Here is a 27,187-nt window from a genome sequence, read left to right as displayed (position 1 = left end):
ACGTACAGACTTTTGCGTTTTCACGATCATCCCTTTGAGAAGGACCCCCAGTAGTCAACTATTTTTGCTACTTAAAATGACAGTCAAATGATCCTTTTAGTGGAACACTATCACAATTTCCCAGCAAGAGAAGTTGAGCTGTGAACTACGGCAAACTTTCAAAATAACGGAAACCCTAAACTAACAGCACTTTTTAAAAATTGTACAGTAAAAAACAAACTGCAGATAACATCAAACTAAATTACTTAAACTAAAACAGGTTCAATGTTCCCCCACCCCAATATTTAGGCAGCGAATTTGCAGAACTTTTAGCGCACCGGACAAAATGCTTAGCGACATTCCTTCCCACTTTACGTTTAGAGTTCGAATGCCGCCGTGGTCGACTTTGCCTCTCATTCTTTCGGGATCGATAAAATAAGTACCAATTGAGCACTGAGGTCGATGCAATCGACTTACACCTTTCCCTCAAAATTGCTGGCCTTGTGCCAAAATTTGAAACCAATATAATTTTACTCACTTTCATAAGACAACTATACACATATAATTTGATTATTCCCGACGAACATTTTCATCCCATTTAATATTTTTTCACTTATCCGGCTTAAACATTTATTCTGGCAATAAATTTCACATGGTTTGAATCGCTCAAAGTAAACAACTAGTAAACCTTTTTAACCCGACATGTCAGAAGTTAATTTGAAATAATTCCACTATTGGAGTGTCACATTTGTACACATATATTCTAATTTTAGATGGATAGAGATAAGCGGTCAATTATTCTAACAGTTTGATAACATATAACTTGAAATTATAAAATATTAAGCGGTATAGTAAAACGAAATGCATAAAATTATCTCTACCTTAGTGACTTTTAGTTGCCGAGATCGAGAAGACAGTTGTTTTAAGAGAGAGATTAGAGCGTAGGTTTTAATGCTACACAAGCAGCGCTCAAATCATTACCCATTCTACATCCTTTGTTCGATTTTTCCTAGTAAATACGTGAAGACAAAATTATTAAAAGTAGTTTTGTAAGAATTTGGACTACATTTCGATTTGGAATGCATTCAGTCGTGACCGAAACTAATTTTTAGAAATCTATGTCTTTCACAAAACACTGACAACAAATCACGAAGCAAATTCTCTAACTTAATCAACACTTTCCGAATTGAATCTCTGTGAAAATATCGTGCAATAATAACTTATCAAGTTAATTATGTAATATCACTGGTTGCTTCAACACAAATAAAGAAGTTGCCAGAATTTAAGTCTTCTTGAATTTACTTTTCTCGATTAGATTTTATTTTCATAACTGTTTTAAAGAGAATTTCTGCTAAAAACAGACCTAGAGCTAATTATGAAAGTCATAAAATAAAAATTACACATATTTAGCAAAAGTTACTTTAGTAAACTCAGTATCACTTAGCGAATCTTCATAATCAATGATAGTTCGAGAAATACTCAAACTTGTAGCTACTAAATGCGAAGCATTTAAATAAGTTCTCTGTTTGGGAGTATTTCGCTTTAGTTGTTGGGATATATATTCTTTGTAGTCTAATCACGAAATAAAAAGAAGAAATACCAAAAATCATACATCTGTGACAAGTTAGCCTACACTTGGTTGATTAGGTTGCTGATTCGTTGATCATGACTTTAATTTACAGGCTTTAGATAAAGTGCTGTATGCAATTTTTAAATATTGATATGTTAAAGCTTTCAATTTCTTTGGCAGATTTAGCAAGATATTTTTTTATCGCATGATATTGCAGGAAAATATTTTTAACAAAGTCCATCGTGTGTCATTGGTTCAACATCATTGAACTAAGGTCATCCTGGTTAATAAAATAAGTGTAATTGGGTTTCAATGACAGGGAATGGTAGTCGATAAGAATCCAGGTAAAAAAAAAAAGTCACAGGAAATAAAGTCACGGAAAAAAGTCACAGAAAACAAATTAAATAAAATCCCATATTTTATTTAATTTGATTTGCAGGAAGGACTGTTTCAACGAAGTCGCGTATTGTCCTTACCCTCGTAACGCGGATTAGATGAAACAGGGACAACTGATGAAGGGGAATGTTCTTTATGTTGCATGTCTTGTTTCTCTGCTTTTTCGTTGTTCGAAAAAAATGTTCGTTTTCTATGTTTTTGTTTTTATGTTTTCGTTTCTCATGGTGTTCGACGTTGTTTTTATGTCCTGTACCCATATATGCATGTATATATACATATATATGTAGGTATGTACATATATGTATGTATTTATGCATAAATTTATATATTATTTATATTATTATATGATCGAACGCCACGCATCCTTTTCCAACTAAGTTTTATATATATATATATATATATATATATATATATATATATATATATATACACGCATACGCATACATGCACACACATATACACGCATTCAAAATGACTGACGAAAAGCATCACGCTTGAAACTCACGAATACCAACGAATTTGAATCAAAATGTTTTGATCCATACACACACACACACCACACACACACACACACACACACACACACACCGCGTGTGTACCGTTGGCGATTTTTTGCCCTCTGTCTTCCCTTCTCTGGATTTTTCCTTCTATGTTTCCGACGAAGAGCTCCGCTCGAAACGTTAAACCCTCCTTCTTTCCTTTTTTCCTGAGCGTCCAATAATACTATATTTGTTCCACGTCCTCACGTTGTTGTGTTTTTTTTGTGCTTTCATGTTTGGATTAACTATATATATATATATATTATATATATATATATATATATATATATATGTATGTTAACTATATATATGTTAACTATATACATAGTGTCATATAAACATATACATACACACGTAAAAACTTTATTCTACTTCTTTTGGCAATAGTGTATACTTCAGCAAGCTTATTGTGCCACTGTATGTGAGGGATACAAGATGAGAATAAGCCAAAAGAAAATCAAAGTAGTGAAAACAGAAAAGAGCTATGAAGAGAATCTGCAAATCAACACGAACGGAAACCTGCGTTACACTACTGCATTCATATGAAATCAAGTGGTCAGTCTTTCTGTCACATTCCACTAATTTTTATTCATTTATTATTGTGTACAAATTATCGGTGGCGGGGGGGGGGCATTATCAAATTAACTGAAAATGACATTGAACAAAACTTCTTAGGGTATTTAGTTTACATGTTCTGAGCTTCAAATCGCGTCGAGGGAGACATACAAAATTCAAAAGATAGCCGGCTTTTCAGGGACATCATAAAGAAGCAGTTTTAAATGTCAATGCGAATGAAATTTCCTCTTCGGTCAAGGGGTTCTTCAGCCGTAGCGTAGAGGATCCGTTGTTTGTATTTGTATGAAATCAGTAGATTAGGTTCGTTATCTGTGGTATATAAATCATTTGCTTATTTAATTTTCTATTCCCTTGGTTTAAAATATAAAACTAAACGTTTTTTTTTTCTGACATGAATCATACACACACATGCACGTAAATGCATCTCCTCCAACACACTCCGTACACATACAGAAAAATCTCATTTAAAAAAAATAAATACACATAATACACACGTATTCAGACACATTGATGCAAAAATATTGATAAATACACATTACACACAGGCGCGCGTGTGTATGGGTGTATGTGTTTGTGTGTGCATGTGCACATGCACAGAGAAATAATTTCCTAACAAAAGTATAATACACATAAAATTAATACTCATATCATACACACATACATATATAGAAATGTGTTTTTCAAATACATTTACATTGTAACGTCTGTGCAGCTTGCACTATAATTGGGGGGAGGGAGGATATATGTTTCTATTCACTTTTATCTCTAACCCTTATCCTTTTCTCTGTTAACCACTATCTCATTCCCTTCCCCCGTCGCCTATTGTCACACGTCCTCTCACATTGATATACTTCTCTCTCTTTCTTTCTCCCTCTCTCCCCTTCTCTGTCTCTGTGTGGTTTATTTCGCTCGTTCTCTAGCTATCACTCCTCTCACTTCTTATTTCTATTTCCTTCTCTCACATTCACCCACTCTGTGTCTTGTGATTCATTTTCTCACAATCATAGTTATATCTCTCCTCCTTTACATTATCTCTCTCGTCCCTCTCTCATTCTTGCATTCTCCCTGACATTTATTCTCTCAATCATACTCCATATCTCTTTGACTATCACTATCTCTCCGTCGCTATTACTTCTTGCTTATACTTTTTCATTCTCCGTTTCGGTCACTCTCTCATTCTCTTTGTTTCTCTTATATTTCCCTATTATCATCCATCAGTCAATATCTTTTCTACTACTCTCTGTTATTTATTATTTTATCCATCTCTCTCTTCCTCTCTCTGTCTATCTCTCTCATACATTTCTTTATAACGTGTATCTATTTGTTTCTGCCTCTCCCCTTATCTCTCGGTCTAACGTCGACAGTGCTACGTGCAGCCGTTTCTCACTAAGTTTGAAGTCCATCAATAAGAAAATAAAACGATAAAATAAAACACCGAACCGCCTACGTAACCAGCCAAATGACATGCTGGAAACACAAACACATCAGTTGACATGACATTAAAGTAGTAAAAAGAACCTTTAAGATTTCTTAATCTCCCTTTTCTTCCCAGCCTGACCTACTGCCCGTCAAAATATTCCTTCTTCATGAACACTCGGTTGCTATTTATACAAAATAACAGCGTCACACCATAAGCCTTCAACGGCACGAGCGATTCTTTTTTGATACTCATTTCGAATTGTCATGTCACTTTCTGCCGATATTTTTTTTTCTAACGTGACCTTAAACCACATATTTAAGGAGAGATACTCAACCGCTTATGTTAGCTGACTTTATTTTATCTACTACAAAGAATGTCAAAATAAAGAACTCTTAATGTACCTATCCTTCCCACCCATCCATAACCCACACACACGCGCGCATACATAGATACATACATACACACACACATACATACATACATACATACATACACACATACATATATAGATACACACATACATACATACATACGTACGTAGGTACATACATACACACATACATACGTACATTCACACATACATATATACATACACGCATACATACATACATACATATACACATACATACATACACACATACATATATACATACACACACATACATATATACATACACACATACATACATACATACATACATACATGCGCTGCTAAAAAGTGCCGGTGACCAGGTCTTAAATAAATAACTTAAAATGATAAAGTAAAAGGGAATATAACGGTGTGTGTGTGTGTATGTGTGTTTGTATGTGTGTGTGTATGTATGTGTGTATGTGTGTGTGTGTGTGTTTACTACTTTTGTTTTAGTCCCAAACCATCTCGACTCGCATGTCAAACAAATGTTGCTCAGGCAAATGTGTGTGAATACATGTGTACACACCAAATTTGATTTTACATTTTTATTCCAATGTTATATATTTTTCAACGAAGCTGATCATCAAACATCATCATCATCATCATCAACAACCACCTTCCCACCACTACCACCACCGGTTTTATCATTACCATTGTCATCCTTATCCTTATCGTTACAGTAGTAACAACTATGGTTGGAGTTTATTATTAACCCGGCGCACCCAGCCTGCGACTCTTACGATTGTCGGATGAAGCCAGTTTCCTTTTATTTTGGGTCACTTATGCCCTTTGAGAATGACAAGAACATCATAATATCTCAATTTACAACCCGTTAAAACTGTCAGGTTTCGTAACTACGTAAGAAACCGTTATTTACACGAAGGTCACCTTGACAACTCGTGATAGGACGTTGCAGAAATATATATTTCCTTCTTTTCTTAAAACAGTTATTGAGTCAATAAGGTGTCAGACTGAAGTTACAATGACCTTTTAGTCTATATTCCAATACCAGCATTGCGACGTGTCCCATGAACAAAATAATTCTCAAATAGTTGAAGCCACCTATTTATAAGTAACCACTACAATTCCTGTGTTCGTTGAAATATTGATTATTTAGGCACAAGATATAGATGTATGTAGGTGAAGGGTGTAATAATGATGTCTTATTCTTATTTTGGCACAAGATCACAGCTTATCAGTATAGAGGGAGCAGCTAATAACAATCTACTACTGTATTTGACAAAATGTTATTTATCAAATCCAAGAAGAACGAAAAATCGAAATCGAATAACTAAATATTTAAATGCATTTTTCCAATGAATCATCTTCCGCGCTGTCACCCTTTTCAGCAGCAGCAGCGGCAGCGGCGGCGGCGGTGGTGGTAGTAGTAGTAGTAGTAGTAGTTTCAAATTGTGACCCAAAGCCAGGAATTTCGGGGAAGTGGGTGAGTTGAATACTTCGACCCCAGCATTGAACTGGTACTTAGTTTATCGAATTCCGAAAGGATGAAAGGCAAAAATCAATCTCGGAATTTGAACTCAGAACACGAAAACGGACGAAATGCCGCTAAAACATTTTGCCCAGCGTGCTAAAGATTCTGCCAACTCAGTAATTGCTTCGGGTTTAGGTACAAGGCTAAGAATTTTGAGAGGATTGCGTTTGTCGATATCATCAACTCCAGTCTTGACTGGTGTTTTCATTTTAACGACCCTGAAAGGATGAAGAGCATACTTGACCTCGATGGGATATGAACTTAGAATGTACAGAAACAAAATTAATAAATTAATTAATTAATAATAATAATGATGATGATGATGGTTTCAAATTTTGGCAAATGGTCAGCAAGTTTGCGAGAGGGGATAAGTCGATTACATCGACCATAGTGCTCAGCTAGTAATTATTTAATAGACCCCGAAAGGATGGAAGGCAAAGTCGGCCTCGGCGGAATTTGAACTCAGAACATGAAGACGGGCAGAATACCGCTAAGCATGTTGCCCGGTATTACTCTTTTATACTCTTTTACTCTTTTACTTGTTTCAGTCATTTGACTGCGGCCATGCTGGAGCACCACCTTTTAGTACTTATTCTATCGGTCTCTTTTTGCCGAACCGCTAAGTGACGGGGACGTAAACACACCAGCATCGGTTGTCAAGCAATGCTAGGGGGACAAACACAAACACAGACACACATATACATATATATATACATATATACGACAGGCTTCTTTCAGTTTCCGTCTACCAAATCCACTCACAAGGCATTGGTCGGCCCGGGGCTATAGTAGAAGACACTTACCCAAGATGCCACGCAGTGGGACTGAACCCGCAACCGTGTGGTTGGTTAGCAAGCTACTTACCACATAGCCACTCCTGCGCCTATATGCTAACGATTCCGCAAGCTCACCGCCTTAATAATATTAATAACAACAGCAACAACAACAATAATTTTGGCACGAGCCAGTAATTTCGTGGAGTGGGATAAGTCGATGATATCGACCTCAGTACTTGACTAGTAGCTATGTTATCGACCCAGAAAGGATGAAAAGCAAAGTCGAAGTCGGTGGAATTTGAATAATGATGATAATAAGAAGAATGATAATATAAATTGTTTCAGATTTTGGCACAAGGTCAACAATTTTGGCGGGGTTGAAGGTTTTAATGAATTACATTGAACCCTTGTACTTATGAGGTTACTTTATTTTACCAACTCCGGAGAAATGAAAGGCAACACTAACCGTAATAGTTCAGTTAATTTTCTCTAACGATTTACGGAATGAAACACTCTACTAAGTTTTCAGCAACAACAATAATGATTTCTAAATTTTCCACACGAGCACATATTTTGAAGAAACTATAACTGATTATATTGATCTTAGTTGTTTGAGTAATTTAAACCAATAAATAAAATTACAACAATCGGACTAACGAGAACTTGTTTCTCTGAAGCTCATGAACGTTTATAGTACAAGGGAGGCAACGCTATGCAAAAGACATATTTGTTAGAATTTGGTTTAATGATGGATGTAAGGAAGACAACTCTATGTCTAAAAAATATAGTGTGGGAATAAAAGTGTAACAATGCAAGGGAGGTAATTTTAATTGCAACTTTATATTTAGTGCAAGGGAAGTAACTCCCACTAGATACGTTAACACATTTCTGCACAGAGAACAGTCGACTATATTAAACTTTGTACATGACTGCCACTGATTTTATCAATTCTGGAAAAATGTGGGGTAAAAATTCACTTCAGCAACCTCTGAAATCAGAAGTAACAAAATAAGGCCCATTATTCGATGTTCTCACGATTCAGCCAGCTCACTGCGAAAATGTTGGTAATATTTTATAGCCTATGTTGGCTGGGATTAAGAAAATCTGTTGCAAGTAGGTGAGATTAGATCCGAAATTCTAGATGTAGTGTACTTCTTGTTAAGGAAGATAATGCTCACCAAAATACTACTAGCCATAATGGTAACCGTTGTAGAAGTAGCAAAGGTGAAGTAGCTTGTTTAGTAAGGTTGTGTACCTCCCAGTGCCACTTTTGGTTTATCGGTACTTGGCAAAAAAGATAATAGTAAGTATATTCCAGGGCATTGTATATGTGCATTGGTTATTGTTATTCTGTGGTCCTCAGTCAGCTTCAGTCAAACAGAATTAGGAACACAACCAGTCAAGCAGTCATCAACAACAAACCTTTTTACCCTTCGGGCATAATGTATCTAAAATTCTATTATTCAATCTGTCCCCCACTATTTATTAAAAAAAAAGAGCTCTTGTTAGTGTTAGTGTATGTTGGACCATGCTGTAGCAATTAATTGTACTTCTTGCATGTCTAAATGATCCTTTCATTCTAAGTAATTTCAGATTCATTAAGTAAGCATTGTTAATTGATTTAACTTGTTTAAATTGTCAGAGGTATATCCTGTAGAGATAAAAAGTTATATTTTTATATTTCTTGACAAAATTTTTACTGATGAATAAACATTAATGTAAAAACTTTTGCTTTAATCTAAATGTCACTGCCAGAACTCACCTCTCCTCATAGCAGAACTTTATGTGTGTCTGTGTGTACATACACACGTTACTATGTGCATGCGTGCACATGCACACAATTCTTACTCATTGTTCTTTGAAGCTCAGACCATATTGAAGCTTCCTCTTACTAGTTTTATTTCTCTAATAACTGGCTAAAAGTCTGAAGAAATACACCAGGAAGTAAAATATCTTTAGTTTAAATCAGAATTGCTAGCATCATAGTCTCTTATAGATTTCCATTCAAAATATTGGAGTTACATGTCCATTACTTCTACTGTATCTATGATCCAAACACTTAATTTAAGCCACCTAGCTTTAAATGAATACAGACTGCTACGGTAAGGAAGATGGAGTGATGTACTATGTAACTTATAAGCATTTTGTTACCTAGCCATACAAATTTCAAGTATTGTAAAAGAAAATAGGTAACTAACACAAAATAACTACTTCAGGCCAAGAAGTAAAAGTTATGATAAGAACCACATCAAACAGTTGATGCGTAAAGTTCAGTTTATGCTTAATCAAAATTTACTTAGAATTTACATTTTATTAAGGTACTTAAAACTTTATATTAAATAATCATTCTTGAGAATCAAAAAACATAACTCTGTTAAAGGCTCATATAGTGGATTACAGTTTTTAACAACCCTTTATCAACTTGAAATGCTATTCAATGGTGATCAAATCTTGTAATTAAAATTAAATTCGTATCAAAACTTATACATCTTTTTATTGGTATTGTTAAAGGAAACTATATTAGCTGTTAATACAAGAAAGCATAAACAGTTAGACAAATATAGATTAATAATGTATCCAAGAGAAATTAAAATTTAGATAATTTTTAATTAACTGTTAAGTATACCATACAGAAATACAAAATTTTACATGTTGGCAATATGGAGAGCAAAACTTTACAAAATACAATTTATAAACAATTTAATAATTTTATTTTCCAGATGATCACATATGCAGACAGATAAAAATACTTCATTAGACAAGAAGCAATTTTTCTCATCACCAAAATCACAAATTTGTTATTTTCCATAAATATATTATCAAATAGAGGATTTTTACATGGAAATTTGGATAAAACTATCAAAATATTTAATATAGAATTAAATATGAGAATATGATAAAAAAAAAGTTTTGAGATATTAAAATTATTCAATTTGGGCTATCTTAGCTGTAATTATGTACCATGTGGATGTGCAGGAAAGAAAGAGCATTGTTTTATCTAGAAATATATCTTAGTTTGCAGTGCTAAATTCAGATTCTCCTATAGTAAAAAATCTTTTATTCCTATTGCAGAGAAATGCTTTTCAAATGCTTAATACCACAAAAATTTAGGAGGGTAAATTCTAGATATTTGTCAACTCAAGCTGTGTGTTAAATGATCCACAATAAATTAATGAAACTATGTTTATCCATGCCAGCATGGACAATATGACATTAAACAATAATTAATATCTACTAATTAGCTTGCATTTTTATTTTCATTTCTTTAGATGAAATAATGACTTTAGACAAAATAATGTTAAAAGCTTTATTACACATCTAATCTTTCACACATTGGCCCCAAGTAAATAATATTAACCTTGTTTGTTAGGAATATTAAACTGTCTTCTATGAAAGTTAACAATTGACTAGATTAGTTCAGTATATATAAACATTATCATTTTTTTTCAACATCTTTAACAAAAAAAAATGTTGATCTACAAAGCAAGTTTCAAAATAATGAAGCAAATACATCATTTCTAAATTAGAGTCCCTTCATATTGCTCCTGTATCTATTATTGAGGTATTTCCTCAAGATTTATTGCTCCTTTTCACTTAAACATTAAAACAATCTTTATATTATTCTTCCATCTATTTCACATTAATGCCTTCACATGTTTTTCTAATCAAAAGCTATTTATTAAACCATTCACTAAAAACAATTTCTCTTTAACAGAAATACAAATCAAATCTTACTCAAATCATACTCTACTGTTTTAAGACAATGTAGAATATGATGCTAAGTGCAGTATTTCTAGAATGAGGGAGGAATAGCCATGGCTGAATGCCTTTTATTTACTTGATTAGAGCTGATCTGTGAGCAAAACAATAACAGCAATGGTTTCGTCCACACAGTGGTCACTAGTTCTTAATAAAGAAAACTAATATGTTAATATGTTTACAAATAAACATAAAAATTATTGAAACACAAGTATGTTTATTTTTTGTAACAAAAATGAGGAAAATAGCAAAAAGATTAATAGAATCTCATGGAAAAAATATGTAATTCACATAAATGGGGGAAATTCTAACATCCTAAATATATCACTAATTCAGGAAACAAAGTAACTTATTTCATGAAAGGCTTTAAAAATAAAAATATATTACTACCATGATTGTCAATTAAGCAACACTAAAACTTCCTGTCTATCAGTAATATCATCCAACACAATTATTGCTTGATACTGAAACAAGAAAATAAATATTGCTTAATAAAATGAATGCTATATAAATGTCAGCTCTGTGAACATAAGGAACAGATAGGAAGAGAGTAAAAATATATTCATAGCTTTGAATATACACTCTGTCAAAGTGATGTCACTACACTTACACATAAGGTAAAACCTGGAGACCCAATCAACTTAAACTATACAATATGTGAGTGTGTGCATGTGTGAATCACCAACAGTGAAATTCTGGCTTACCCAGATTCCTCATCCTATTTTAATGACTCCTCCACTACATGCCAGATGGGAGGATCTCAAAACATGAACATTTGAAAGGTGGGAGGACATTGTTAATGATCACAACCAGAAGAGACTGGAAATAGACAAAGGTTTAAAAAGAAAAAAAGAAGAGGGTGAGGTTTGCTGATAAAGAAAGGGAAAATCAACAGAAAAACAGCACCAAGACATGACTGGCAGACAACAACTTCAAGCACAGTAATTGTAGTAGCCAGGACTGTCATCCATATGTGTGTTTCTGCAGTCACAGCAGAAACTGTTCTGTCAATAATACTTTCCAGGTGCAGATTTTTGGTCTGACAAGATAAACACTTGTCTAGTGTGTATAATCAACATCATTTAATACCCACCTTCCATACTAATATGAGTTGGACAGTCTGACAGGATCTAAGGACTCGCAGGACTGCATTATGTTCTATTATCTGCTTTAACATGGTTTCAATAATTGGAGGTCCTAACACCAGCCACAAAGAATGTACTAGGTTCTTTACACTTCCAATAAATATTTACAACTAAAAATGGTTGTAGCTATCAGACTAATAGTTATTCTCAATATGATGCTCTGCTTTTATTAAAATCATTCCTTTGAAATCTGAAGTCTTTGCTTCAAACAAAATTGTAAATTGGTCACTTTGTTACCATTTTATCACTCAGAAACCTCCTTCCTTGTTTCCTCTGAATGACAATACACTGTGTATCAGCTTTCACTAGCTCTACATTACATATAACATTATATAACACTATTTTACTTCATCTCTCTTAACCCTTTCCCTGTCCTGTGTGATACATTGGATGTAATACACTGGATGTATTTCTTCGGTGTCTGTGCATCGGATATGATACACATTCTAAATTTTTTCAACTGCCAATAATTCTTTTAACTTAGGACTTATGAAAGGAAAGCATAACATAACTCAGAACATATGAAACAAGAGTTACAAATGGCGGTGCCCCAGCATGGCCACAGCTCGTGAGCTGAAACTAGATAAAATAAAATTTTAAAAACTTCTGGAGACAAGTATGGATAGACATTTAAGACAAACTTATGAAAATAATTTGGACAGGCGAAGGGTTAAAATTGATATTTATGTGTACATCTACTTTATTTAGCCCACTTTAGTGCTTCCATTGAAGAAATCCAACATATATGATCAACTGTTGGCAACAGTAACAGCAGGTATTTTATTTAAGAGAAACAAGGATGTGTGTCATGCAGTTTTTTTTTCTTTTTCTTTTTTTTTTTTTAATTAGAAACATAAATGAAGTGAAATGGTTCGAATACAGAATCAAAACCAGATCACTAATTTATCCTGCCAAAGAATTTACCACTATGGCACTCGTCACATTGGAAGTCAAAAATATAAACTGTCAAAGTAGAATTAATATAAGATTTCACAGATAATGAAGCTTTACTCAATGATTAATTAATTTTCAAAAACACCTCGTTTTTCTTTTTACTTTTTTTTTTCAATAGATAAATAACTGATAGGGACAAAATATAATTGGTTAAAATAAGAATATTTTACAATAAAAGCAAATTCACTTTTTAAGATTTATACAGTTAACAAAAATATCAATAATGATCAACAAACATTCCCAGGATTCTAAATAGGTGTGAAACAAAAAAAAAAAGATATAAAAATAAATTTAAAGTTACTAATTTAAGTCACTGTTCAGAACTAGTCATCACACACAATGTATGAATTTGTGAATGCATATCCACAAATAACAGAACAGTACACTATACATACACACATAAACACACATAGATATTTAGATAAATAAAGAGATAGATATACAAATAAAAGTATATGTGTGTACGTGTATGTATATATATTTGTGTGTGCACATGTATAGTTGTATGTATGTGCAATTGTAGGTATAAGACTATTATTTTAAAGCTTGTTTAAGAATAACAACACGTTTACTAAAGGTGCCTGTATTGAGAGTGGTGTCAAATTTATAAAGATCAAGTTCACTAGTTGAATAAACCAAAATGTAAAACCTGGAGACCCAGTCAACTTGAACTGTACAATATGTAAGTGTGCGCATACGTGAATCACCAACAGTGAAGTTGTGGCTCACCCAGATTCCTCATCCTAGTTTAATGACTCCTCCACTACACATCATATGGGTGGACTTCAAAACATGAACATTTGAAAGGTGGGAGAATGTTGTTAGTGATCACAACCAGAAGAGACTGGAAATAGACAAAGGTTTAAAAAGAAAAGGAGAAAAAAGAAGTAAAGGAAAATCAACTGAAAAACAGCACCAAGACATGACTGGCAGACAACACCTTCAAGCACAGTAATTGTAGCCAGGACTGTCACCTGTATGTGTGTTTCTGCAGTCACAGCAGAAACTGTTCTGTCAACATTTACTTTCCAGGCGCAGATTTTTGGTCTGGCAAGACAAGCACATGTCTAGTGTGTATAATCAACATTATTTAATACCCACCTTCCACACTAATATGGGTTGGACAGTCTGACAGGATCTAAGGACTCGCAGGACTGCATTATGTTCTATTATCTGCTTTAACATGGTTTCAATGATTGGAGGTCCTAACATCAACCATGAAGAATGTACTAGGTTCTTTGCACTTCCAATAAACATTTATGATGGTGTGTTAATGTATTTATACATATATATGTCCGTATACACAAACACACTGCTTAAATAAAAGAAAACAAGAGATTTAATTTTATTACTTCATTCTTTAAATGTTTCAGTAATACCTTAGAGACAGTTAACATTGCTTTTGATGAACTTCTCTAAAGTGAGAACCTACTAGTGATTACAACAGGAGAGGTCAGCAGTGGATCTGGCTCAATAGAAGCCATACTAGTGATCAGTTGTGAGAGAGAGAGACATTTTAGGTGTAAGAACTATTGTTAATGGCTATCACAGTTATCTGAACAATGTTCAGAAAGAGAGTAATGGGACACTGCTTACCCTGGTCAAAGATGTCAGCTTTCTTTCGAATGAAACATACTAAAGAGTATTTCCAAATGTCAGAGTATATCCCTATAAAGAGTGAGAAATTGTAGGAGTATAGGAGTAAGTCCTGGGAGATAATGTTTGAGTGACTTGAATATAGATATAGTGGGCTACAGTTCACATTGTCTTTTTGTTTGTCCCCTTACCACAATTCTTCTAACTACACTAAATACCTTGTGTGGTGAATTATAAAATTATTACCCTGCACACATGAGCAAAAGCAGAGTATTGTAGTTGTTTGTCTTGTCTATGTGTTTGCAAAATTACTGGAAAATGGCTGAAGGGATTTTCACCAAATTTGGCAGAAATACTCATTGGGTGAGTAGCTTGAACTCATTAAATTTTGGTTTGATTATTTTCAAAACTGATGGACGAGTGAATCAAATGTTTTTTTCCCCTCTGTTATATATACATAAACAATAAGCAGGGAAAATAACTCTTCCTGTCATTTTGTTGAAATATGAATTCGCCTGAGAATATATTTATCAAATTAAATTTTATTTTATCCTTGTGTGCGTGCAGGGCATGCATCGCCCCTCCGGCACAACATTGTGTGTAATAGTCATCTCTAAGATATTACTGAAACACAAATAAAGAATGAAGTAATTATATTAATCTGTTTTCTTCATCTTTATTATTTAACTCTATATGCATTTTACTCAATAGTCATTATAGCCTATCATCATCATCATTTAATGTCTGTTTTCCATGCTGGCATGGGTTGGATAGTTCCACAGGAACTGGCAAATATAGCTGGATGCACTTCCTTGCCAAACACTTTACAGAGTGTACCGGGTGCTTTTTTACATAGCACCAGCAGCAGTGAAGTCACTAAGTAACTTGCGAGACAAGACCCATCAACTGAGGAGTCTTGCATTACAGATGAAAAATGGCTGCCCCAGGTGGGAGAAAGTGGAGAGAGTGAGAGAGAACATGGTGGTGATGGTGAGTGGACCAGGGACTGGAGAGGGTGAGTTCTGGAGATTGTGAAAAATGAGTGGTAGATGGAGGTGGGTGTAATGAGTGGGCACAGGTATGGGGAGGGGGTATTGGGAGAATATGTTATGGGGAAGAGATTCAAGGGGACATAGTATGTGCCAGTAGGTATGTGAGGTAGAGTAGGGGAATACAGCACATCGTGAGCATGGGAGGTGGGGGAGGTTTGTTTGGGGATAGATTATGTGCAGGTGAAGGACATGGACATAAAGGATATGCTTTTATAGCCTTGGTTTTATTAAGCTGGGCAGGTCTTCTCAAGCACAGTAAATCACCAATTGTCTCAGTCTTTTGTCACCACCTCTGTGAGGCTGAAATACATGCATACGTATGTATATATGTATAAACACTAATACATTCCTATGAGTGTATGTATGGGGGTGTAATAAATTGAGCTCTAAACTAATACATGTGCTGTAATTGAGGATAACAAGTTCACTTCCAAACCTTGTGATTTCAGGTTCGGTCCTACTGCACTGTACCTTGGGCAAATATCTACTATAACCCTTGACCAATTGAAGCTATGTGAGTCGATCTGACAGACAGAAAAAGAAAAGAAACCCGTCATATATATGTGCATGTTTGTGTGTGTGTTTGCTTATATTTGCAGTCACTTATACAAAAGTTTGAGAGGTACTGCTGGCACTTCTATCGATAAATCATTCACTTACTTTGTACTTTTGAAGCATTGTGAAATAAGAGTTATTTTACTTGAAAAACAAGGGTTAGTGTCAGGAAGGGCATCTAACTGTAAAATAATGCCTCGACAACATATTCATCTAACCCATGCTAGCATGGAAATACAGACATAAAAGCAAATGAATAATATGTTTATATATATATATATATTTGTATATATGAGGAACTTATTTTATTTTCAACATATTATACTGAAAACATCGTATTCTAAGTGTTAATAACTTTTTATTAAACATTTTTCATATTTACATATTAGACACTTATAGTTTGTTTGGAATAATAAAATTTCCTCATCTTTATCAATGCCTCCTGACTATCTAACTCTCACCATCATTCTTCATAACATGGAGTGGTTGGAGCTTCTGTACAGCCTCCTTTATGGTGAACATCTTAAGTTTAGTTATGCTCTCCCCATCAGAATTTGATTGTTAGAGTATTAGAGTTTTACATCTTCAGATCTGTATTTGTGATGTACATTGTAAGTTAATTGTAGCCTTGTGGTGTAATATTAATTTTGCTTCCATAATCAGTTATGTATTACTATGGAGAAATCTAAAAAATTATGGAAGTATTTTCTGTTAATATTTTCCCAACTAGTTTTGTTTTATGATGTGTGATATAATGTGAAACAACTGCTCTCTATTTTAAATCATGGTGAGCATACAAGTGGGTGTTGTACTTGTTTGGTCCACTATAAAGTTGGAATCATCATGTCTGCAAGTTTTTGATTAGAATAAAACAAACATTAACTTACAGCATTCTCTTGTAGGCTCACCATGCTTTTAAAACAAAGAATAGTTGCTAACACACACTATACCAAACAACAAAAAACAAAATGGACAGGAAAATATTAACAAAAAAACTTAGAAATTTTCCCCAGTAATAGATGATTGCTTATGGAAGCAATGCTAAAAGGCAACAACATTTACCTGACATAAATGCAAATCTGATGATGCAATACTCTAACAAATTCTGGAAGGAAAGGCTATATAAAGACAAGCCACCCACTGTTAAAAGGACAATACAAAAGCCAAAACTATTTTCCATCCTAAAGAAAAGGCTGAGATAGTCTGGAAACATTGGTAATGATATATATATAGGAACTTTAATGTTCCAAACAAACTATTAGGGTCTGATAAACAAAAGAACTTTAATCAAAAAAGATTATATTAGAACATAGTCATGTTTTGAAGATACATAATATACATATGCATACAATATACTTATGTATATTGTATACACACACATACATATATATTCATATTATAGATACATACACTTATATATATATAACTTATTTATACATGCACATGAATGCATACACACATGTATATATATATTTACATATGCATTTGTGTGTATATATATATATTTACATATGCATTTGTGTATATATATATATATATATATATATATATACACACACACACATTTATGTGTGCTATATATATTATATCACACACAAATGTGTATGTATATATATATAGACAGACAGACATATAGATATTCACACATTTTGTGTGTATATCATCATCATCCATCTCATCATTTTATATCAGTTTTTCTTTACTGCCATAAAAAGACATAATGACTGTGAGATTAAAATTTTGGGTTACTTGCTATCATTCAGTTTAAATCCTACTACACTCATTGTGTCATGCTCATGCTCACCTCAGTGTACCAGGAGATAAAGCATCCCCATACACATTGAATAGTTGAGTGGGTAGTGCTAGAAAATGCATCCAATTGTAATGCATTTTTATGTCAGTATCATGCAAATGTACAAATTTGTGGAAACCATCTCCCATGTTATCAAGGAAAACGGATGAAAAATATGTAGGGTGAGGTTTGATAAACAACATGGATATGAATGTATATGTTAACAGAGAATGGATCACCAAAGAGGAGACTGTTTTAAGCTTCCTTCCCAGCAAGCTAAGCTGGACTGTTCCAAACGAGTATCAAGGAAATCTAGAGTAGGTTTCAAATTTTGTTGCAGGTCCTGGAATTAAAACAACATACATAGATTAAGTTTATGTACGTATATACAATATATATGCATAAATACACTCAAACATACACACACACACATATACATATATATATATATATATATGGATATATTGTGGCTGTTGACTTTATTTTGAGTATAATCACTTGCTCATTGGAGGCATGACCCTGTAGCCTGTCTACCATTAATCTTCAGATAAATACCAAGTTCTGATTTTTAAAAAATTAATGACAATTTAGCACATAGTTTGGTCAAAAATCATATTAACAGCAGCTCTTCTTTTGTGCTTCTCCCATAATGGATTTTCAACCCAGCAGGTGTACACACCTTTGGACATAAAGAACGGCCTTGTTCTGTGTTTAAAGTCATTTGAGCTACATGCATATAAGCATCCTTCCATTATATGACTTTATATGGATGACTGATCTGGCTTTGAAAGTGTAATGCAACAAGACTATGCAGATGAGATTATCTGTGGATCCTCAACCATGCAGAGCTTCAAACAGTATACGTTTCACTATTTGATGGGTGATTCAATTTTTTTCAGCCTGTAGGCTATTGTTCCTCACTCTCCACTGCCAGTCACTACTGTTCAGTGTAAGATGTTCCCAATGAACAGGGCTGATGCTTGAAGACTTATAGCTAAGATTTTTTATTTCTGACATTACAAAATTTCTTTTTCAGTTTGTGCAAGGGACATTTACCAAGACTTAGTTCTCCATAATTATTTTAGAAGCATGAAATCATCGTGATAGGAGACATGACTAACCCATCAAAAATGGTACCTGATGAAGAGCTTCCATACTGAGATTGCCCACTTTTTCCCAGCACTTTTGTTTCAAGTGTAAAAAGTTTATGACTGAAGTCTATATGCTTTACACATTTCTGGTAAAATTTCTTGATATACTGATGTGTTGTTGACAGGTGGGGGCCTATATTTGTACAAGTATAGTAGGTATGTGATAATGCAAATATAGATGCGAAGCTTGATAGACAGTTTTAAGTCCCAGTCTGATTCATATCTTCAGTGTCCCAAACATAACTGAAACCTTCTCAGTCTTCAAGTTAATATAAGAATCTAGAGATCCATTCCAGAAACAGAACTGCCAAGATACACAAAAGAATACACACTATCAAATCTAGTCCTTCAGACAAATACATTTGGTTCAACATAGGTCTCTTTTGGGACAGGTGTAAACAACACATTAGTCTTTGTCAGGATTCTTGTAAGGCCAAAAGCAAGTACACACATTGGAAAAGAGGTTCATTATTTCCTGCATTATTTACAAGTGAGCCACAAGAACACAATCATTAGCTTACAAAAACCAGGAACAAAAGTTACAAAGATTTTTGATTTACCTTTCAAACAATTTAGATTAAACAATTTGCCTGGTTTACAATAGCAGACAAAGATGCTTAGATCACAGTCCTTGCATGAACAATTGTCATTGCAAAATACATGGCAAACAATATATTATGAAGTTATTAAGATGACTTTGCATTGACTAAGGGTAGATCCAGGTAATTTATGCTTAAGATTTTTTGTGAAACAGTGTATTATCTATCAGTTCAGAACATAGTTGTCACAATTGTAGCTTAATATTATTCATCTGACCTAAATCAAAGCACTCCAAACTAGACCACACACTTCAGGTGTGACCTACTCTGACATTCTGGCATTAAGGTTACCAGAAAGGATAAGTTTGTCACCAGTCAGTGTGGAAAGAATGACATTTCAAAGATTCTCATAGAAAAGAGACAGTTTCTTCCACTGAGTGAAGAGTGAGTGCATATACAGAGAAGAAAGTTACATGTCACCCGCAGGATAACAACAACAGCAGCAGCAAAGAGTTTAATGATTGGATGGTAATACTACTAGCCCTATCAGCTAGGTTCTTCCTGACCACAAAGTCAATACTTCTACTCATTTATCATTCTGTTAGAATACCTGCCCAAAAGAAACTGAAGCCACAACCAATTTCAATTTGCAGACTTTCCCTGGCAATCATGTCTCAGAAAGAGCAGCAATATTGATCATATATCAATCAAGCTCTGCTACAACAAGAGCAGTACAGCACTCAGGTCTGCAGGATTTTCCAACAACCTCCAGACCTCACACACTCCAGCAACTGATCCATAGATGTGTCCTTAATTTTTTTATGCTAATACATTTATTGCTCCTGTTGAAATGAACATCTATCAGTCAGGGAAACTAATCAGCATGTAAAGCAGGCAATATTTAGGAGACCTTTTCCAGTCCTATCCCAGTAACAGAGAAAGCAGTGCCTTCCTCATCAGACACAGGGAATTTCATGCAATTTCTTAACTGCTAAGATTGAAGAAAACAATGTTAAGATAAAACCCCTGCCACTTAATGCACAGGTTCAAGACTGCATGGTTCCAACTCATCAAATTTGCATATGTTGCCATGCACCCATTGCCAAAAAAATTTGAAAGCATAGTATAGATAAAATTGGTTCCATTCATCATAAAATACCTTAATGTTAAATAGTACTAGTTATGAGAGGTGTAATGTACTGCAGTGTTTGAAGGTACCTGTACCTCATAGAGACTATAATGCTAGATACTTGTAGAGCATGAATTCCACTCACTAAGTATCATTTACCATGTGCAGTGACAAGAAAAGGTCAAGGTTTCTATATTAGAGTTTCCTTCTCTTAGTCTTTGCCAACCAAGGTAGCCTACAAGAGCATGAGTATAAGAATTCCAAGACTAGAAGTAGGGATTTATCAATCTCATGTGGTCTTAGAACACACTTGTTCACTATCTGCTTTTTGACAGGTATTGTATTTCTTCTGCACAGTTTCTAGCAAATCTTCCTCTTTTTACAGGTAAAGAAACACATTAAAACATTATACAGTGCTCCTCCCACTTATAATAACAACCTATACCATTCATTCTACCTATTCGCATTTAGATTAACTGTGTAAATGAAATGTATATATTTCTGCTGCAGATACAAAACAGATCCAGTGGCAGCATATGAACCATGAATTATTTTGCTAGTGGCAAGCACCCTTTCAACTTAATCAGTTGTGATCTTCTAACAGATCTATGAAAGGTTTAGTAAAGCAGCTCCTTAAAAGTACTCATCCACAAGTTAAGGATATTGGTAAAAAGAAAAGCAGCCATTAATAAATCACCACATGAATGATACACAACTGTGAGCAAAATATTATTCTTAAAAGAACAACAAAGGCAGAGACAAAAATACTTGCTTTAAATATTCTTTCTTCAATAGTTTTCGGATAATCAGGAATAGCCGCTTGCAATGCTTCTAACTATAATACAAAAATATAAACAAAATAATAGTCTCTTAATAAAAATTCAAAAACACATCAACTAATAGAAACATTTTCTTCAGATTGTTACCCTCAGTTTTCATGTATTTTTGTTTATTTTTTTATAAAATACATTTCAAACTGTTTAGAGTCTGTTCATCTTTAACTGACATATTTGCAAATATATGTACATGTTCATGCAGGTACTGAACAAACATTTACTTTACATGAGTTAACATTCTTGTTTATTATGCCACAGATAACTTGTTCCATGGAGAGAGAGAGAGATTAACTGCAAGAATGTTTCCAGCATATAATCACTCGAAAAATAATTTTGAAATACTAATGATTTAAAATTAAGACTGATAATCTTATCAAATGATTTGTGTAGGATAAAGATGCTGCAAAATATTTTGGAGTTAAGACTCTGCAAGAACGTGTGGGTCTGTGTGTCATCAACTTCAATGTTGAAATTGATGACACAAGCAAGGCTAAATATGTTTAGATGATGATCATCTTACTACAGACAGTATGTTCTGTCCTTGGGCATGGCACACAAATTTGCTTGTTCTAGTTTGCCTAACTGGTAAAACCACTCCACTGGGGAGCAGTTAGTAGTAAGAAGGGCATCTGGCTGTAAAACAATTGCATGGAATAATGGATGTAAACAAATAAAAAAAAACAACAAACTCCTTTACATACCCTATTGTATGTAAAATAATTATTGTTATTGAATTTTATAAATACATGAATACCATTAAATTCGTAATAGTAGTAGTAGTAATGATGATATTTACTTACTCTTCTTGTAAAAGATTTTAACTTTGCATTAACAAATACTGTCAAATAATCTCTATTTACAAAGGATAATGGCTTTGCTGGAAATAGAAGAAAAAATGAATTTAAATAAATAAGAGAATTAAGTTACAGCTACAGCTTGTATATCCACATATAAGTATACATAAAGACAGATATACTATTTATTTAAAGCTGAGTCTGATACTAAGAGTTTTTTGTTTTAATCCTCAGGTAACTGGTAAGTTTGATCTGTTTGGGTCATGCTGTAAGTTGATATATGGACATATAACAAAGTGTAAAAAATGTATAAAAATTTATAAAAATTTCTGTGGAACAAATTCTGTAAATAAGTTATTCACATAGAAAAGTTTACTTTATGAAAAATTTGTATGGAGGGTTGTAAATAGGTTTGTTCACACATATAACTTATTCAAAAATGCATATGTATGTGTACCTATATATGTGTTTATATGTATGGATGTATATGTACAAATACCAATGTGCAGTAATATATTTGAATATATTTGTGTATTTGTATTTATTTGGGTTCGTGCGCGTGTGTGTGTACACTTGCACATGTGAATACATATATATACTTGCGAGTATGTATGTGAATGCATATATATATATATACACATATACACATGTGTATATGTAAGTGTATGTGTGTCTACATAGATTCTTATGTGTTCTGGGTACCACCATACTTAGTTGTATGCATATATGTATACCTCAGTGCACACTAATACAATAATGGCACACATAATATAAGTTCTGACATGACCTTCACCAAAAACAATCCACAAAATACAATACACAAATATAAACCAACCTCCAACAAACTATGTATTAATAACCATTTAGCTAAAGACTCTTGCTGCTCTGTATTCAAATCCTACCAAAGTCAATTCTTTTAGGGTTGATAAAAAAGCACCAACCCAGGACAATGGATTGGCAGCACTGTAATAATGTCAGACCAGAGGCCAGTCTGTGGTATTTGTTCCCACTCTTCACATTCTGAATTCAAGATTTGCTGTGGCCTAGTTGGGTGGTAGACTTAATCCATCACCTTGTTTAAAACCACCAACTGGCCTTAGGTGCCTATAGTAGAGTCCTCTCTGTCACATTTGAGCCAGGTCACTCTCCTCACTCATCTCAGAGGCTCAGTGAAGGATGATAAGTACTGTCTTCCAGTCTGACAAAAAATATTTAAAAGGGAAGAGAGAAGGAGAGAATATATTTATCCTCAATTATAAACTATATCCAGAGATGAAACTAATTTATCAAAAATTCTTAAAACATCTTTCTAATCACTAATTTTCATATATTTGTAAATTCATAGAGGCTTTCAGAAGAATTTTTCATAGAAGCTTTTCTATAGAAAATCATCTGCAGAGTTTGTTCTACAAAAGTTATTAATATTTATACTTTGTAATATATTGTTGCATGGCTATATATAAAACCAGTAATTCTAGCCAAGCTGATTTCAGTTTGACCTAAACAGATCAAACTGATGTATATATATATATATAAAAAAAAAGCTTCAAATAACATTATCAGTTGCCTGAGGATTCAGAATGAGAAGCTCTGAGTATCAACTCACATACACTCAGCTGTAAGCAAATACTATTCCTCTTTGTCTGGAACTACCAAGTACCTTTATTTTTTTGTTTAATTGCATTTCACACCAATGTCTTACTATCAGCCATTGTTTACATATACACAAGATGCTACACTCATACATCAATCTGTATATATGTTGATGTTGTATCACTGAGTTGTTTGAGCATCACAAATAAAATCATTTTCATGCAGTATGTCAAGGAGAAGTCATCATAACACATCTTCAAGCTATACTTCCAGGAGGAATTGATCTCAAGTATGGCAAGTTAATGAACATTAAAGAGTTGTATCAACCAACAGTAATCTTTGGTAGTTAAATGGACTGGACTGTTGGATTGCACACAGTACACTTCATAATTCAACTATCTGCAACTCTACATGTGCACATACATTTATGAAATTGACACCCAACTCACTTTCTCTGAAACCTTCATGCATGCTTAAACATGCATAGATTTTCACATACAGGCAATCTGCTACACACACACATCCAAATATATTCAGAATGAATGTTCATAAATGTTAACACACATAACTAACAACAAAAGATGGGTGTATAATACTATATTATTGTATGTGTACACAGTGTCATATCTTGAAGCAACGGTCATACCAAACTAATTCTTTGGGCTTGCCTTAAATATACTCTCATCATTAACTCTGACTCACTATAAATCATATATCCACTTCCCTCTTGAAGGTGAAAGCAGACACCCATATAGTGCTTCTACTTGCAAACAAAATATTATAAGCTGATATGAATTGAAACTTGGAGACCAACTCCATCTCTAATCTAGACACTATAGTTAGCTAAATTCTAAACTACAGCAAATCATTAGGAACTTGAGAGAGGCCAAATAAAGTATGTATAATGCAGATAAAAAATGGATACAGTGGCAATTCAAATATTCAGCAAAAAGTGACAGTAACAATGAATATGACAGAAAAGGTGAAACTTTCACTTACCATGATAGTAATGTGGAATTACTTCAATGTGGTAAGGACTAGAAGAAGAGGGAAAAAATAGAAATCGTTATCTAATCTATAGATTAATATATATTTTAGACTGCAGTGGTGAACAATATCATCATTGGTTACACGTTTTTAATGAAGTAAGAAATAATGAAGGATTGTCTGTGCAATTCACTACAAAATAAATATCACAAAGATTAGTTAGTTAGTTAGTTAATTTGGCTCAAAAGCAAATAGCAAGGCCATGTAGGGGGACATGGAGTTAAGTACAGGGTGGTGTTCATGTAAAGAGTTCAGGCCACTTGAGGTCCAGGGAGGCTTTGAACAAAGCGGTCGTCGGCATCTTCACCATCTCGTCTGGCAGCTTGTTCCACGGATCCGCAACCCGGACGGAGAAAGCTCCTCTCCTTCGATTGAGATGAAATCGTCGCAGGTAGAGCTTTTCAGAATGACCCCGCAGCCGACGCTCCAGAGCAGGAGTGAAGAACAGCTCTTTCGAGAGGTTACACTTCCCGCTTATGATGTTGTGGGCAAGAATGAGATCACCACGGCGGCGGCGTTTTTCAAGAGAATAAAGGTCGAGCGTCCTCAGCCTTTCTTCGTAGGACAAATTTTTGAGACCATGAACCATGCGGGTAGCCAGCCTCTGGACTCTTTCGAGATGCTGTATGTCTTTGAGGAGATAAGGAGAAGATGCTTGAATCCCATACTCCAATATGGGTCTCACCAGCGTGACATAGAGTGGTAGGAATATGGCTGCTGTGAGCATTCCGAATGACTGTCGAATCAAAAACAGAATTCCGCGCGCTTTGTTGGCAGCATGGACGCACTGGGCCGAAGGCGAAAAGGAGGAATCCACCAAGATACCCAGGTCCTTTACCTGATCGGTCCTCTCCAGCAGCAGACGACCCGGCTCGAAATCAAGTTGAGTTGCAGGAGTAGAGCCGACAGGCAGATGACAGCACTTTGACACGTTCAGACACAGGTCCCAATCGTTAGACGACTTCCAAATTTGGTGGAGGCATCGACGAAGATCCTCTATACTACCGCGAGGAGCGACCAGTTTGATATCGTCGGCAAATAGAAGGGTGTGTTGCGTGAGGTATTTTATTTAAATGCATCAACTATTCAGTTTTCTTGATAAAGTTTACATATTTTTTATGTCTTTTCATTGATGAAAAACATACTCATACATACTTTTATTTATATTATGTACTGTTCCACAATAGAAAATTCAACAAAAATATTTCTTTACACTAAGAAGCAGTGTATGGTACCAGAATTTTAACTTAAGCCAAATATAACAAACTACTCCAAATTGTTGTTAGACTATCCACACAAGTACTAGCATCGATTTATATTAGTTGTAATAATGAAGTCAAACCAAATAGTGATATTTCTGAAATCATTTAATATGTACAATTCAGGTTTGTATAACATGTGACAGGAAATGCACTGGATGCATTTCCTGTTATGTATTATGTAAACACGAAACACATATTAAATGATTTCAAGATATATACAATTATACAGTATGTATGTATGTGTGTCTGTGTGAAGGTATCTGGGGGAAAGGTAGACCCAGGAAGACATGAGATGAGGTGGTCAAGCATGACCATCGAACGTTGGGCCTCACAGAGGCAATGACGAAAGACTGAGATCTCTGGAGATATGCGGTGACTGTAAAAACCCGAAAAATAATGTGAGTTCATGGCTGTTTCCTGCACCAGTTTCGCATATCCCCAGCCCATCCAAAGTATCTTGGATTGCAGAACAACCTGCTGTGCTTACCTTGGATCGTAGGGTGACCTGCTGTGCTTGAGGAGACCTATTGAGTCAAGCACATCAACATCAAAATAAATATCAAATGGAAATTGTAGTTGTGATACCTGTGCTGGTGGCATGTAAAAAGCACTAACAGATCGTGGCTGCTGCCAGCTTCCCCTGGCACCTGTGCTGGTGGCACGTAAAAAGCACCCACTACACTCACAGAGTGGTTGGCGTTAGGAAGGGCATCCAGCTGTAGAAACACTGCCAGATCAGACTGGAGTCTGGTGCAGCCTCCTGGCTTCCCAGACCCCGGTCGAACCGTCCAACCCGTGCTAGCATGGAAAACGGACATTAAAC

General features: G+C 34.5%; 1 long non-coding RNA gene across 1 annotated transcript; it reads right to left on the bottom strand.

The window, feature by feature from the left end:
* Nucleotides 1-10,705: 10,705 nt before the first annotated feature.
* Nucleotides 10,706-14,802, bottom strand: LOC118762611. The gene is made up of 2 exons (XR_004998368.1): nucleotides 13,668-14,802; nucleotides 10,706-11,543 (listed from the first exon to the last, which is right to left on the bottom strand). It is a non-coding gene; the product is annotated as an uncharacterized LOC118762611 (long non-coding RNA).
* Nucleotides 14,803-27,187: the final 12,385 nt, after the last annotated feature.

Source organism: Octopus sinensis, linkage group LG3, assembly GCF_006345805.1.
Source record: "Octopus sinensis linkage group LG3, ASM634580v1, whole genome shotgun sequence".
Classification (NCBI taxonomy): Eukaryota; Metazoa; Mollusca; class Cephalopoda; order Octopoda; family Octopodidae; genus Octopus; species Octopus sinensis.
Note: the sequence above shows the minus strand (reverse complement) of the source record. Positions and strands in the feature narration are given on the sequence as shown.